Below are 15,202 nucleotides of genomic sequence, written 5' to 3'. Positions count from 1 at the left end.
CTATTACAAAATTTGTGTCAAGCGTTTGATAGTTGAATCAAGGAACAGCATGTGGTTCGCGTTAAACGTGCAACTAATTAGAATCTACCGGTGGTTCGTCGTCCAGAAAGAAGAGGTGACGAAGAGTGACCGAGCTGGGTCGGTCAATCAAGAGAATGACGAAATAATTGAGCGTCCGGTCACGTTGGTAATAGGGTTCGCGAGGGCAAGCGAAGACTAATTAACGAGGGAGACGCCGGTACGTGGCCTGCTCGGCGTTTCTTTCGGGGTCCATGGAACGCGAACCGGCATGCCTGGACGGCGTCGTGACCTGGGCGCGAGATTTGCGACTCGCTCCGAGGACCGAAATTCACGAAAAATCGTGGCCGATCCGCCACCCCGCGGTAACGGTACTCCGTGACGCGAGCATCCAAATATTTCTTCGCGGCGAACGGTGTCCGGTTGGGCGCGCGTTACTGCCAAACCGACCAAGTCGGTTCCTCTTTCGTCCCGGGGCGTATTATGTACCGTACTACCCCGCGCGAGCGACCATTCTTCCGCACCGATGCTCCCTTCAATGACCCTCCTACATCGCCAAATAAAAGGGACATTTTCTTATCGGTCGAAACGACCCTGTCCGTCGTTGTCCACCTTCCTTCAAACACAAGGAATTAACGAGGAAGGGAACGCGTCGAGGCCCGTAGATTCCTCTGCATGAACGCGACTACAAGATGCCGATCATTTCTCTGCCATTGCTGGCGATTGATTCCTTAAGCAGAGTGGACGTTTCGTTTCACCGGTTCGTGGAAAAGAAATTCGAGGAAACCGCGCGTATACACGTCGAGTCGGACATATTCGAGTGGAAGGGAAAGAAGAATAATAAAAAGAGGAAAAAAAAGGAGACGCGTATCGAAACCGATTCGTCTCCCTCTCGCCCTTCGTGGAACAGGTTAGATCCGCGAGAATCTTTCTTCTTTTTTTTTTTTTCTTCCGTTGCGGACAGTTCGCGTACTCGCGTGTACGCCTTGTACTCGAGAGAGACTCGCTCGAAAGGCAAGGGAGTTTCTAAAGGCTTCGATCAACGTCCTTCCTCTCGCGATCTCGCGTAGAAATCGATAAATGTCGACGTGTGTACGTCGGTCACGTATCTAACCGGAGTATCGAACCTCGTCTCTTTTGGACTTAAGAAATCGACTCGATCTCTGCGCTCGGCCGAGAGAGTCGCCCGACTCGCTTCCAACCATCTACCCTTTTTCTTTGTCTCTTCCTCTCTCTTTGCAATTCGCGTCAAGATTCCTCATAACGGGCTTCGCGAAACGCTGCGAACGATGACAGGATATCGCCGAGATTAGCGGTCCGATTCTCGCCAGAGCCTAAGCTAATTAACGCGGCCCTTTCCCGTTTCTGCTTCGCTCAAATAACATGCTAAGCTTCGCAGAAAGATCGAAGAACGCATCTCCAACCTACGGCACTTTCATACGTTTGCGTTTCATCCTATTAAAAAATAGTTTTTGCATTCCATACATCTACATATACTATGTACTAAATTATCGCATTCTATTTTACGCGTCAAAAGAGATTTCAGCCTTTAATAAATTATTATTATTATTATTATTATTATTATATTCCTAGCATCTACGAGAACTGTGGGAACAGTGATCAAAAGTAATGTTTCCGGCGACAAACGAAGGAGCTTGCCTATCCTCCAGGGAAATTCTGATAAAATCTACTTGACAACCGATGCATCGAGGATCGTAATTTTTTCAAGCCGCGTATAAACGCGAGGATCAAGAGCCACCGCGATTAAAATATCATTATCCCTGGTCGTTTAGTTCTAATTGTTGATTCGCACTTTCCACGCGCATCCGGTATCTCGAATCTCTAACTGGTACAGCCGCATAATGTATCTGTGTCGTTGCACCGAAGGCGAAATGGGGGAACCGGAAAAGAGCTATATGTATATCCGAAGGAAGAGAAAGAGCAGTTTTTCGCACGAAAATTACCAATGAGTACGTCATTGTAGTTTACACGCAATAGGCACTTCCTCGACCGTGTCGGTGCAACGTCGCACAGTTTTGCCAGCGAAAGTTTGCTCGTTTTACGCAGCTAGCGGTATAAAATTGAATTTGTCGACGATAGAGCGTTGAGAGAATTTTCGAAAACCATCGCGATTATTAATATCGAAACGTCTACCATCCAAATATGTATTTTAAGAGTAGAAAATTGATGTTTATCGAATAGAAAATTTGGAGAACGTGCTTGCGATATAATTATTTAGCACTGATAAAACGAGAGTAATTCCGTACGGTCGTAATTAGCATCTGGAAAGCGAGTTCTCGAAACAGCAACAAAGCGCGATAAAATATTTATAAAACGACGTGGACGACTCCTGGGCAACTCTCAGCGAGTTAAATACATAGTCGGTCCGAGTGTGGAAGTTTTCCCACAGTTCCGGTGCGAACACAATACCGAAAGGACGCGCTCGCATCCTGTTGGATGCCTCCTTCCGGTTCGTTCTCGCTTTATTTTTCCTCTCTTTCTCTATCTCCTCCGGCTCGGTTTTGTCGGAGCGTTTCCTACGCGATGCAAAACTACTCTCGCCTCTCTTCGCGCGTTCTGGTCCGTAAATTTTGAGGAATCGTGCTTTGCGAAGGAAGAAACATACGCGTGTTACCGGCGAACAACGAAAAGGAAAGTGCCGTATAAACGACGACAAACGACTGGACCAAGGTGCTCGAAGCGAACCGCGAGCAGAGGACTTTACGATTCCTTTCGGTTTGCCTGGTCGCTTCGAAACACCGTGTGTACACATGTACAGAGGTGGTCCGTTAAGTAACCGGATCATTCGTGGCAAGAATGACGAACGAGTCACCGAGAACGAACACTAGGTCTTGATGGAAAAATGAGTGACCAGCTCGGAGAGTGGCGCTTGGTTTTCTTTGTCTTGGTCGCAACAATAAGAGAACGAGGCAACAACGCACAGAGGACCCAGTGAAATCGATGCAAGAGTGAATTCACGGCGTCAGAGGTACGCGTACCCGGGACAATGAACCCCCATTTTTTAACGTCCGTCACAGGGGCAAACGCGTCTCGTCACGTGTCTGCGCGAGCGACAGCTGCTGCGGGCTTTCCAGCCCTCCTCCATAGAAATCGGGAAACGTACGAGCGGGTCTTGCACGAAATAAAAACGTACAAGGGACTCTCGAGCGAGGTGGTCTCGTGGCAAGGATTTCTCCTTCTCTCGCATGGGAACATGGGGGACCGTAGATTCGCATACGTCGCCCGGGGGACTTTTATAAATCTTCGTGCGCTTCTACCTACTTGGAGTTGGCGCGACCACGTCCGATGGGCCCAAAGTAACGGATATTTTTACGCGGCACGTAAATTCGATCGGTAACGTACGGACGTTCGACGTATTGTTCCGAGTCGATTTGTTCGTCGGTCGCGGTGGAAACACGAAAAAAGATTGATTGCAAGAACTGCGTTAGAGCAGCGCGGTGCACGTGCTCGCAAATCGCTTCTCACGACTCCTTTCAGGGAGACAAGCGCGACCGCCTCGCGAGTCGCAGGTGCGCGCTGGTAATACGAAGAAAAAGAAAAAAATAAGAAAAGGCGCGGCGGAATTGCGCAAACCGTCAGTGCCGTGAAATTCTCGTCCAAGGACAAGGCGGTTCCGAGCGGAATCGCCGCGCCATCGAACCGCGTTTAATAGGCCGAAGCACGTCCAAGGAAACGAGGTCGTATCGCTCGATATCTAAACACGATCGACACGAACGAACACGGAAATTTACTTGTCTCGGAAAAATGTGATGAATTAACCGATAACGCAGGGCGATTAAAACATAAACTATTTACCGTTTTCCTTTCCTCTATTACGATTCTATGGAAACGAAAGTTAAACTAAAATATTGGCTCTAGGTAATATAGTATTTTCAGCTCCATTATTTTAGTAAATTTATGAATCGATACGATGGATTGCGAAGGCATAAAAATCCATATAATTTCATTAACTTTGATGCCATGTTGTAATCTTCGCGTAACAAGACAGTTATTTCGAGCTGTCTCGCCCGACTCAGGGAAACCCATCGAATAACTAGTCGAATAGGTACGACGTGTCATAAACCTGGTCGGCGGCGGCAGTACCGTTTAGTTGCGACCCTAACGGACTGTTTGATGGCCCGCAGGTGCACGGTTTCGCGTACCTTGGGCCTTCCCTTAGCATTTCCAACTGTATTTGCGGTGGAAAATCCCCGAAGCTGTCAGATACGATACCCACAACTTTGAACGGCAAGGTAAAATTGGGACTTTTGTGTAAAAGTCCAAAATGTACAAGTGTGGAATTTAATAACCGAGAAGCGAACGTAAAACGTATCCGTGCTTACCCCTAAACGGTCGAAGGTGTTCTCCGAATGTTCGCGAAAGGGCCATAAATCACGTCGAGCGAAAAAGAAATCGGCGAGGAGAAAAGAAAGACGAGGAAGGAGACGGTGGAAGCGTAAGTCATGCGCGTAAGACTCATCAGGGATTTCAGGTGGAGGAGAAAGGAGATCGGAGAAAGCAACCCTCTCGCGCGCCATTCACGTAAGTACCGGTGTATCAAGGGTACTTAAATATGTACGCATCCTCGTGGCGGCCAAGCCTCTTTCTCGGAACGTCCCGACTCGCAACCACGTGTTTCCCTGCCCCTTCCCGCCCCCTTCGTTCGAGCTCGGTCGCCTTGATTTGGCATTGTGATGCAAATGCACCGTGGATTCGTACACGCCAAGATTCCTTTAAAGAGGGACCTTCCCCCGTTACCGTACCGGCTAACGATATCGCTCGCTTCGTCGATTCTGCCTCGAGTTATTAATTTACCGTGTACGTACGCCTTGGTCGACGGTGATGAAAGAAACCGTCGCGTTGGTCGCCCAGCAGAAAGTTATATCGATAACGCGTCATAAACCAGCAAGCCCGACTGTCGCGTTGGTGATTTCAATGCGTGGTAAAGCGCGAACCCGACCGTCGCGTTAGTGATTTCAATGCGTGGTAAAGCGCGAGCCCTAAACGGAAGCGTCGGAGACAAGGCATATTAAGAAAATGAAATACATATGTATATTTAATTGCCCGACTTACCGAGAAAAAGAACAAACGATTTCGGTTGGTTTGGTTTCTGGTTGTATTTACGAAGGGGTTATTGACCACCGTCGGAGTTCACTGGATCCTCGATCCCGCATTTGAATCTCGAGGCTCGTTTCTGCCGGGGATGGAATCCGAGCGTCCCTTCGGGGATACGCGCGTGCACGCTCACTGGCTTAATATTTGAATAACGCGCGTAGGTTTTGACCCGGCCGAATCAACGGCATATCGGCCCGGCCATAATCAGGCGACATTGTGCGCCGTAGATTATGGGGTAGAGACAGAGCTCCGCGACACGGTCCGCCACTCGCACGAATGCATAAGTAATGGAGTTACGAGGCGACTCTTCCTCCCGCCGCCCAACACCACGCATTATTGCACGGGTCTCGCGATCTTCGCACCTGTCGACTAAATCTTGCCTGGAAACTGGGAAACCGAAACGATCTCGAATCGGTAGAAAGCGCGCCGGTATCGCGCCGACATCGAACCGACGCTTTCATTCGATAATTCACGGCGAAAGGACGTTTCAATTAGAAAAGAGAAACCCTCCGGAGTCGAAAACCTCCGTAGTCCTCGGAGCGAGTGTATATACAATAGAATCCGCGATAAAGTTAGTATAACGGTGCCCGGCCGAGGAGCGCTTAAATCATGGCTCTTGTATTCTAGGCTCGCCGAGCGGCGCTCGAGTGCGTGCGCGATTATCTCGCGGCCAACCGAGGACAGAGAGAGAGAGAGAGAGAGAGAAAAAGATCTCGCGCACAAAAGCGCATATTTCATACAAATCAGTTTACGATTTAGAGACTGGAGAGGGAGGGGCACGGGAGAGAAAGCTCTCGCGAATCGTACGAAGCACGATCGTAAATAGAATCGTAGGGAACATCGAACAACGGCGTATCTCGACGAGACTCGGTCGATACTTGAGATCGATACCGCGAGTCCCCACTCGCCAAACATCCTAACCGCTCGGCGTTACAATTTCGATCGTCGCGTAGGGAGAGAGTGGCTCTTCTTCCTCGTGTTCAGGTACACCGGTCGGTCCCGCACACACCCGACATCTCGTGCACGTACGAGCGCTCCTCCGCACGGATGCTGACCGAGAGAGCTTGTCCGGAGATAAATCTTGCGGTGATATTGCGCCGGGACTACCCGCGGTGGATCGTTCGCGCGATCGATGGATCATCGATCGGTTCTCGGTGCCAGCGGACGAGTGCAACGTGCTGCTATGTACCGATTCGTGCAACACTCCGCGCCACGCGCTTCACCTTACTTTCTTTCGTTCGTTCCCCCGTTCCGAATACTACTTTTTTCTCATCGTTCCTTTTTATAGTAATTACGTTTTTGAATCGAACATGGTCGTCTTTTGTCACGGGAAAGAACCAACGGAGGAACCAGGTTATTTTCAGGTGAAACTCTTGGTTTCGCCCGTCACGTACGAACACGTCACGACGCTGCGACGAGAAATTCTGCTCGCGGCGATGTTTGGCATTCTCGCGATTCGACGGGCCCGCGTGGTCGTGAATCGACAAGCCTTTCGAAAACCAACCTGATTTCGAATTCATTCTACTTCGTGTATTATTGCTTTATGTTATAAATGTTGCACGCGGTGAGCCAAAAAGCTCGAAAAGTCCGTACTACGATCCGTGTTCTCCGATAACCGTCAGGATGACCGTAGACTGACAGATCGCCGAGATTCCTCGGCTTCCTAATGATCGGATCACCTGGCGAAGATTGAACGCGCCTAGAAGATGCATGTACGCGTCGCGGTCGAGCGCGAAAGGAGAATGCCACCTTCTTCGTAGGTGTTTGCAAACAATGGCAAGGAATCATCCGCGAGCGATTTCGACATGTGGTTGGAACGACGATCGCAATACGACGAGAGCAGGGTGTGCCGAGAACGAGCGGATGCAGTCGTAGAAAAACGCGGAAGAAACTCGAGGGAAGAGACGTTTGTCGCGTACGCGCGATATTACAGTCGTACGGACCAAGTTCGTACCAAGTACCTACAAAAAGGTATCGGACAACATTTCCATACAGCGTGCTAGTGATTCTCACTCAGAAAACTGTAAGGCTGTCGATACGTCGGTAAGTAGAGTTTCTCATGCTGAGTGAGAACCACTATCACGCTTACGCAGCTGTTCGGTGTTTAAGGCAGGGCCTGCTAGGGTTGCCTCGCTGATGAGACGCCAGAAACAGGTAACTATGGTCACCGTTAGTATCGAAAGGTTTGATCGCGACGAAAAGATATCGGAAAGATGTCGAGAGAAGCGCAGACTGGACAGGAAAGGGATAAAAAAAGTGGTCAGGAAGGATGTTATATGGCGACCGACCGTAGGAAGCAACGAAATCGCGAGGAGGAAGAGAAAGCTGAGCGGAGACGTTCGAGAGGAGGAGAGAGAGAACCTCTCTTATCCGTCGTTGTTGCGAATATCTTTGCGAGCGGAGGAGCACGCCGTAAAAGAGGAACGATAACGTATCGGCCGTAACGCGTTAAATGAAATGACCCGTTCGGTCTGCCGAGAAGGGCTTATGTTCCAGGAAATATGAATGGCGCGGATAGGCATGCTCGTTACTTCTCGGCGTCGGGACGGGCTGGGACGGGCCGGGGCCTCTCGGCGTCTCTTCCTTCTCGGTCCGTTCAGCTCGTGCGCGAATATGTATCGTGGCGGGCAAGTTGCACGCGTCTCTGCATGCGTGCCGGCCCACGCACAGAGACGGAGGCACCGGCGTCTAGATATATGACGCGACAATGAATCAGAACCGGAACCTTCGGCATTCCCGAGGGCCGTATTCTGCGCGGAACAAGGTCCTGTCTACGCACCGGCGAACTTTCAAACGCGCGACCGCGTCACCGAACCCATTAATTCTTAATAATAAGCTCCATTAACGCGTCGAACGCCCAGCGAAATTCACTCGCCTGGAACCGACGAATAGAAATCACAGCGAGTTTTTTCACGCTTTCTGCTTTCACGCTGAAACCGAACCTTCTCGTTGTTAATTATGTCTACCTACTGGCTGTGAAATAATACTGGTCGCCGGCGAAAGAACTGCATCGGTTGTTTATAATCCCGAGAACGGTGATTTAACCAATCTTTCGCTACTCGAGCATTCACCGTCCATATGTATTATAATATACAATTTTTACTTTACAACGTTTCAACGAGTCCTTGATCGCAAGTAATCCTTGAATCCTATAATTTCGTGTCCTTAAGGGTTCAAAGAAATTTGTATAGGAACTCGTTCGTCGTTTCACCGACGAGCTGCAGGCATTCTCGAATCGTTGTTGCTGTTAGCAGTTTTCATCGCATGTAATAGCGGTAGGAGAATATAATATAAATAAAGGCGACATGCAGCGCAGCCCGAAGCTTCGCGTGCTCGGAGCTCCGATCTAATCCGCTCGAATCGAATTAGAGGCAACGAAGACTTCATTCTCCGTTTCCGGCGTGGACGCGAGAGGAGCAAGGTACGGGCACGGGTACGGGTACGACGGTTGCATCTCGTCAATTAGCGTAATTCGAATTAAGCATGTCCCGCGGTGCGATCGAGGATCGCGATCGGCCGTATCGAAGAGAGGGCAGCGGCCAGGAACGGTCGACTAGATCGGTGCTAATACGCTCTTGGGCAGCCGTACGATCGAGATATCGATCGACTTTATCGAGTTCGAGGCACGCCGACTCGGCCGAGCGCACACCCGCGGCAGAAATCGATGGCATTCATTGCGTAACGAGCCACTTACCGCAAATCAAACTAATAGCCAATAAACTACACCGTCTAAAATCGTGTTCGCGCCGCAGCCCAGCCGCACCTGGATCCATCCGGGGGACTCTTTAATCGGATACCTCGGTCGGCCTTTTTAATGGAACAATTCCTCGCTCGTTCACCGGACACACGCATCTCGAGAAAATTTACATTCGACGTCGCAAACTCTCCACCCATGTATCAAAAGATTTTTATGATAAAATTACACCTAACGTTTATTTCGATTCTCTGCCAAATCTAATCGTTCGCGATGTTTGTACGATTCGAAACGTCCGCGTGCATCAAACTTTCTCTATAAATAATCCACGACTGGCGAATCAAAGGGTACGTATTAGACGCCAAAGCTTATCGACCCATAGGCCGTTTCGAAGGTAATTGCTCGGTATGGCTGTATACCCGTTAGAAAACGCAATATCATAGACCATTCTTTCGTTACAGAAGAGTCGGATAAGATCACCTCTAGGCTGTGCTCCCATAATTCAATTCTCCGATCTCCCACAGGTTTCGTGCGAAACTCCGCGCCTCGTAATCGCGCCGCATTTTCCTCGATGTACATGGTGGATGCATAATGCGAGAGCGTGCGTGCCCGCAGTCATCCTGCGGAACGCAAACACAGAAAGGGGGAAAAAGTAATGCGAAAGAATCGATCGGATCTCGCGTAGATTGGATTAAAATTTCTTTCTCAATTTTTCAAAAGTCCATTTAAAATTATTCGCGTCAAGTATTTTTTTACTATTAAATATCGAGTTCTTTAACGCAACCGTCCATTACCTATCCATTATTTACTTGTAGGTGTCGTCCACGCATTCCACACGCTTGTTTTATATTTTTTCCATGCAATCCCTACAAGACGTCGGACCGCACGAACTTTCTAGCGGTAAATCTTGGATAACGTTATTGCTCGCGGCATAAATTCAATTTTACTCCAAGAAAGTACCGATAAATGTTGCTTTTACTATAAAATAAGGATCGGTGGTCGATCGGGCACACGGTCAGTAAGTGCGTTACGAAAAGGTGGAAAAACGAGGGCGTCGGTGTTGGAGTAAACCGGACTGTGCTCGGTAATACAGTGAAAACGAGGTCTTAACGACCTCGACGTTAAGCCGGTCCGTCGTGTCTTCTTCCCTTCCTCCTTGTTCTCTTGTTCCAGCACGATTGTCGGTAGTGTCAAAGATCCACGACCCGGGGAACAAGAGGTTCGGGTTAAATGGAGAATTAACGTCGAGCCGCTTAGACGAAGAGAGAAGCAGCTGAAAAGGAGGTACATACATAGGTGCCGGAGAACGGATGGCTAGAAATCGAGATCGTGCTGTTCGTCGTCGAGGCTTCCGTTGGCCTCCTATTCTCTTGTCCTCGAAATCGAACAATTCCCGCCGTTTCGCTTTAAAATATTCGCACAAAGGCTATTTAAATCCTCTAGCCGTTCTCGCCGATTTTCCATTTCGCGATGGGCGTTGTTCGGTCAACGATAAAACGATACGAGCAAAAACCTCGCGTGTCTCGACCGTGTCGATGCGAAATCGTCGGGATAACTGACAATTATACGCTGGGATCGTTCTTTCGTTGACGGTTCAGTCGGTCATAAGAGTAGTTGACTCTCGTAAAACGCGATCTCAATTAATGAGGATTGTGCGCTTGCACGGAATTAATGCCGCGCCTCGGCGGCGGTCTCTTCTGTTTCTCCGATTCGCTTGGCCCGATACCGTTTAATCGGAGTCGATAAAACATTCTTCCACGAGAAAATCTTGACCCAACGATACCAGCATTTATCCCAACGAATGCGCGTATATATCTTAATTAATATTTTCCCTCGTCTTGTACCGAGTACTTGCGACAACTTCAAATATATGTACCAATACGCCTGGTAGTAAGTACTTACTTACGTGTTACATTTTCGTAACAGTATTAAAATTAAAACAGAGCAGAACGCTTGTCGCGTCTAATTATCATCTGGCCAACGTTGTGCAAAATGTTTAATCCGATGGCACCGTCGGGCTCCCCTAATCGCATCGCGGGACCATTGTTTCGTTACTAGGAAATATAAAAGCGAATGTAGCAACGGTTTCGCGCCGTAGATTTCGATCTGGTTGCGAACACGTCTCTCGTGCGTGCTCTGCGCGCCGCTCGGACATTTGTACCTACGTGCATTATCTCGAGCGTCCAGCGATCGGGATTAAATCATCGCCGGTGAAAACTATCCGATCCGTGTTTGTTCCGAGAGGATAGACTGCTTCGCGGAACGAAAGTCGGCAGGTCGAGAACGAGAGTCTGTTTCAAAGGAAAGTTAAAAGTCAAAGGGCCCGCCGAGTAATGACTGAACGCGAGACCGACTGACCGACTGTCCATGGACTCTTTGACCGGGGAAAAAAGAGAAAACACCGTCTTATCGAACGTACTAAATCTGACCGTAATTGGGACAACGATGTTCCCTCGAGTCACCGTGCTTTCTCGTTATCTAGGTCTAGCCAATTTAGCCCCCCGAGGACAATGTTTATCGTCTCGAGCAACGATCGAAAATTACATCCGGAAAACAGGCAAATGTAACGAAACGATCGTCGACGGCTACGTGATATTAATTATTTCGAATAATTGGATCGCGTCGGAGAAGAGAACGAGCGGGCTACCACGCTTCCTCGACCGCTCAACGTTTAACGAGCAACGCGAGGGGAATTAGAGTCGACGAAAGAAAATTTGCCACGAATTTAATTGCAATCATTATCACGGGGACACGTTTCCTTGACAGTTAACGATCCCGGTATAGGAAGCTGCGAGTACAGTCGTTGATTGCAAGCGTTTTCTTTCCTCTCCACAGCCGTTATCATCCACGGTGCGTCGTCCGCGGATTAACGACAGCGTTTTACAAAATCCGATAAAACAACGCGTTTGCAAATCGTTGGCTCGAATTTCCTCGACGTGTTTACATTCCGATAACGCGGCTGACGTTACGACTCGTTTAATTATGCATACGCGTGCGAATCGTGCAAGAAATACCATTAACATTACGGAGATATCGTGGTCTAAACTTTAAACGCGATTTTCTCGAAATCACATTTTTCCACAGAGTTTCCCTGAGATCTCAAAGATATCTCTGGTTGAATATGGTTTAAACTATCGTGCGAACGTAGTATTAGGGGTACAAGCGATGGAAGGGTCTGCGTTGCATTTGCTGGAACAATCTCACGAGGTATCGCCGAGGATCTTGGCGCTGGCAAAAGGCAGCGGTTAATTACAGCGGAAAAAAGGCGAGATAATTAAAATGATAATCAAGCGCGTCAAAACTTCAGCTGTTCGCGGGTCCCGTGTATCCCCGTACACGCTTGCAATTCTTTTTTTCTCTCCCCCGTGTTTCCTGCGCGTATTTACATCCAGTCGATCTATTCCCAGCGGAAGATCTAGCGTCTTCTAGGAAGGATCAAGGACGGGCGGAACGAGCGATCGAAAGAATGTCACGGTCGAAACGCTCCTGAGACCTCCTCACGACTTTTTTGCAATCAACAACACTCCTTTTTCTGCGAAATCCGTGGCCCGGGAATGACCAGGATGTCGTATAATTCCTTCGTCCTGCGGACGCGTAGGGATGCAAAAAGAAGAACGCACGAATAAAGAAACCGAGAATGGAGTCTGTCTCTCGTAAAGAACCCAACGGATGGGCGAACACCCCCGTCGCGAATTTTCATATACGCAATTAGCATCTTTTCTGGCTCGTCCTTTTCAATTCGGACAATGACGAAACTCCCGCTGCGAACAGTTTCATTCGCAGGTCAAAAACCAATATGGATTTTAAACAAACAAAAGCACGAAACCGTGGAAAGGACTGTCGAGAGAATATCTAGTCCCTCCGACCGTGATACATGGACGTATGTATTTGAAATCGATTCACGATTCATCGCGACGAACGATTTCGAAACAGATTCGTGAGCGAATCTGGCGATAAAAATATCGGTTACGTCGATAACGTAACTCTGTCGAGTTAACGTACGCGCCAAGACGATATCTTGAAACAATTCCGAGCAAATATTGACATCTTGGGCGATTTTCTGTCGCGCGAGAGTCGATCGTTGTCGGGCTCGCGTTCCTCGACGACGACGACGACGACGAACGAAACAGACGCTTGATTCAGGGTTTCGGAATGCACGCAGGCCCGAAGAAGCCTCCGGGCCAATGAGCCTCGTAAAAGTGACTTTCCAACCGCCGCGTCGGTGGAATTTTGATCGTTCGACCGAACCATAGAATTCAAAATCAACCATTTAATACAAAAGAAACATTGAGCGTTGCGTGCAACGACGTTAGCTCGAACGATGCAAGGTCGAAAGAGGATAAAAACTCATTCCGACAGGTAGTGGTTTAAACTTGTTGGTAGCTGGAGGGGGAAAAGATCGCTCGCGGGCTAATATTCAAGATACATATTCGTATAGTATGGTCCGTCACCTTCGATCTTGGACGTTATTCGATGGAAAGAAAACGATCGTCGCACCGGCAGGATTTCCCCGTGTCTCGCGAAGGAGAGAATCGAAAGATCGGAGCGTCGATGTACCGCGATTTAACTAGATGCACCGGCAGATTCCTATCTTGCGAGCAGTTGCAACAGCTATGCTCAACAACGCCTCTGGAACCTCTCTCTTTCGTCTTTCGACTGGCTCGACCGAAGGGGAGCGAGGAGGAGTCGTTAAGGGCTGCGTACGTTGGCAAGTTTTGCAGCGCTAACGCGTTCGACGAGATCCATCTCCATCCTCCTCTTCTCCCGCGAAATTAATGGCGCCTCGCGTACCCTCGCGGACGAATACGATAAAAAAAAGAAAAAAAGAAAAGGAAAATACGACGGAACCGAGAACGTGCGAGTCGTCGAAGGTTGGCTACACGACTGCGAGAAGGAAAGCGGGGGTATACGTATACGACGAAAGTCCTGTCGTCGTTAAGAGTTAAGAGTCGCTCGAATTACGAACATTTGGCAATGTCCACTTTTACTGGCTCGTTGCTGCGTGTGTGTGTGTGCACGAACAAACGTACAAAAGCTTCTTGGGTGGGTCGACGGTCAAATACCGAGTCGTTAAAGCCGTGCAATTTCGTCGAATTAAGAATCGCGCCGCTCCACCGAGACGACGAAACTTAATGGCCATGGCTGCGCCGTTACGCAGCGCTTCGCTTTGGTGTACGTAGGTACCTACATACGTACTCACGGATTTCGCGTCCAGACTGTTCGCCTCTTTCGGAGAGAGTACAATTTGCTCGAATTATGAACACGTTGACCGCCGGTATTATATTGTATCGCGTTCGGTGAAAGCTGCTGATTTTACGACGGTCCTCCGCTGCCACTCGACGCGTTCTTTTTCATTATGAACAAGCCGCGCGGACGATAAGCACTTTTTCACCACAAAAAATGCCCATCGCCAATGTGTTCCTTGTAATTTCTTTAAAAATCGAAACCACGAAATCGATGGACGTTGATTGCTGCGACACCTTTTAACCCTTTCTCTATCGAGCCTGTTGTTAACAGCAAACCTAGATACGAAAGACATTTGTTGTATAATTAAGAAATCCGCAGAAACGATGTGCGTTGTAGATTCGAGGTGAGGAACGAAAGGAAATACATATGTATTGAATTTTTCACGCGAACGAATAATCTAAGAATCGTAAGAAACCTTACGATGCCGGTCGAGTCTTAACCTACTATAAAGTCAAGTAAATACGAGACGTTGCGAGAATCCTACATGGTCGTTGATTTTTGTTGTTGTTTGTCTTCGGATTACGCGTCGATGAGAGCGCGTCGCGGACGCGACGAAGGTAATGGACGTATCGACGTACAGAAAATAAAATTATTAAGATCGCGCGAGCTAGATAATCACGCGCGTGGATTACGCGAAACTCGCGAGTACAAGCGCAGAAGTAAAAACATCACCGCCGGACTAAAAACTGGTATTACGTTACGATGCAATTATGTAATCAGGTTGAGGCACGTACACCGTGACGTTTAATCGCGTTTAATTAAAATCTATCGAGGGAACAGGTACTGCTGGCCGCATTGCTGCTGTAATTCCCGACTAATTACTTCCTATAGCAGCCTAATATCGAATATTTCCGTTATCCCGGATCGAGATCACCACTTTCGGTGTTAATTTTGGTAGCGAGAAGAACCCGTGCGTTTCGTTGTTCATAATGGAGTCGAACGATTTAAAGATCACGGCGAACCGTTCGCTTGCCGCGTGTTTACTAGCATTCTCGAACACGCCGAGTGGCTTTAACCTCAAATTCCTACCGGTTACTCTACTAGAACCACCGATCGTACCGTAATTGGCGAAAGAGACACTTGGTGCTCGAGCATCGTTAATTGGCAAACTGCACAGACTCGCGATTA

The 15,202-nt window shown here is 48.5% G+C and overlaps 1 protein-coding gene across 4 annotated transcripts in view; it reads right to left on the bottom strand.

The window, feature by feature from the left end:
• LOC122398230 (rho GTPase-activating protein 20-like) overlaps nucleotides 1-15,202 on the bottom strand; it is a 121,619-nt gene that overhangs the window by 46,788 nt on the left and 59,629 nt on the right. The gene's annotated exons all lie outside the window — the stretch shown is intronic.

This window comes from Colletes gigas, unplaced genomic scaffold (genome assembly GCF_013123115.1).
Source record: "Colletes gigas isolate AHSC1104 unplaced genomic scaffold, ASM1312311v1 Colletes_gigas_Sc00011, whole genome shotgun sequence".
NCBI classification, from domain to species: Eukaryota; Metazoa; Arthropoda; class Insecta; order Hymenoptera; family Colletidae; genus Colletes; species Colletes gigas.
This window is presented reverse-complemented; position numbering and strand designations above follow the sequence as displayed.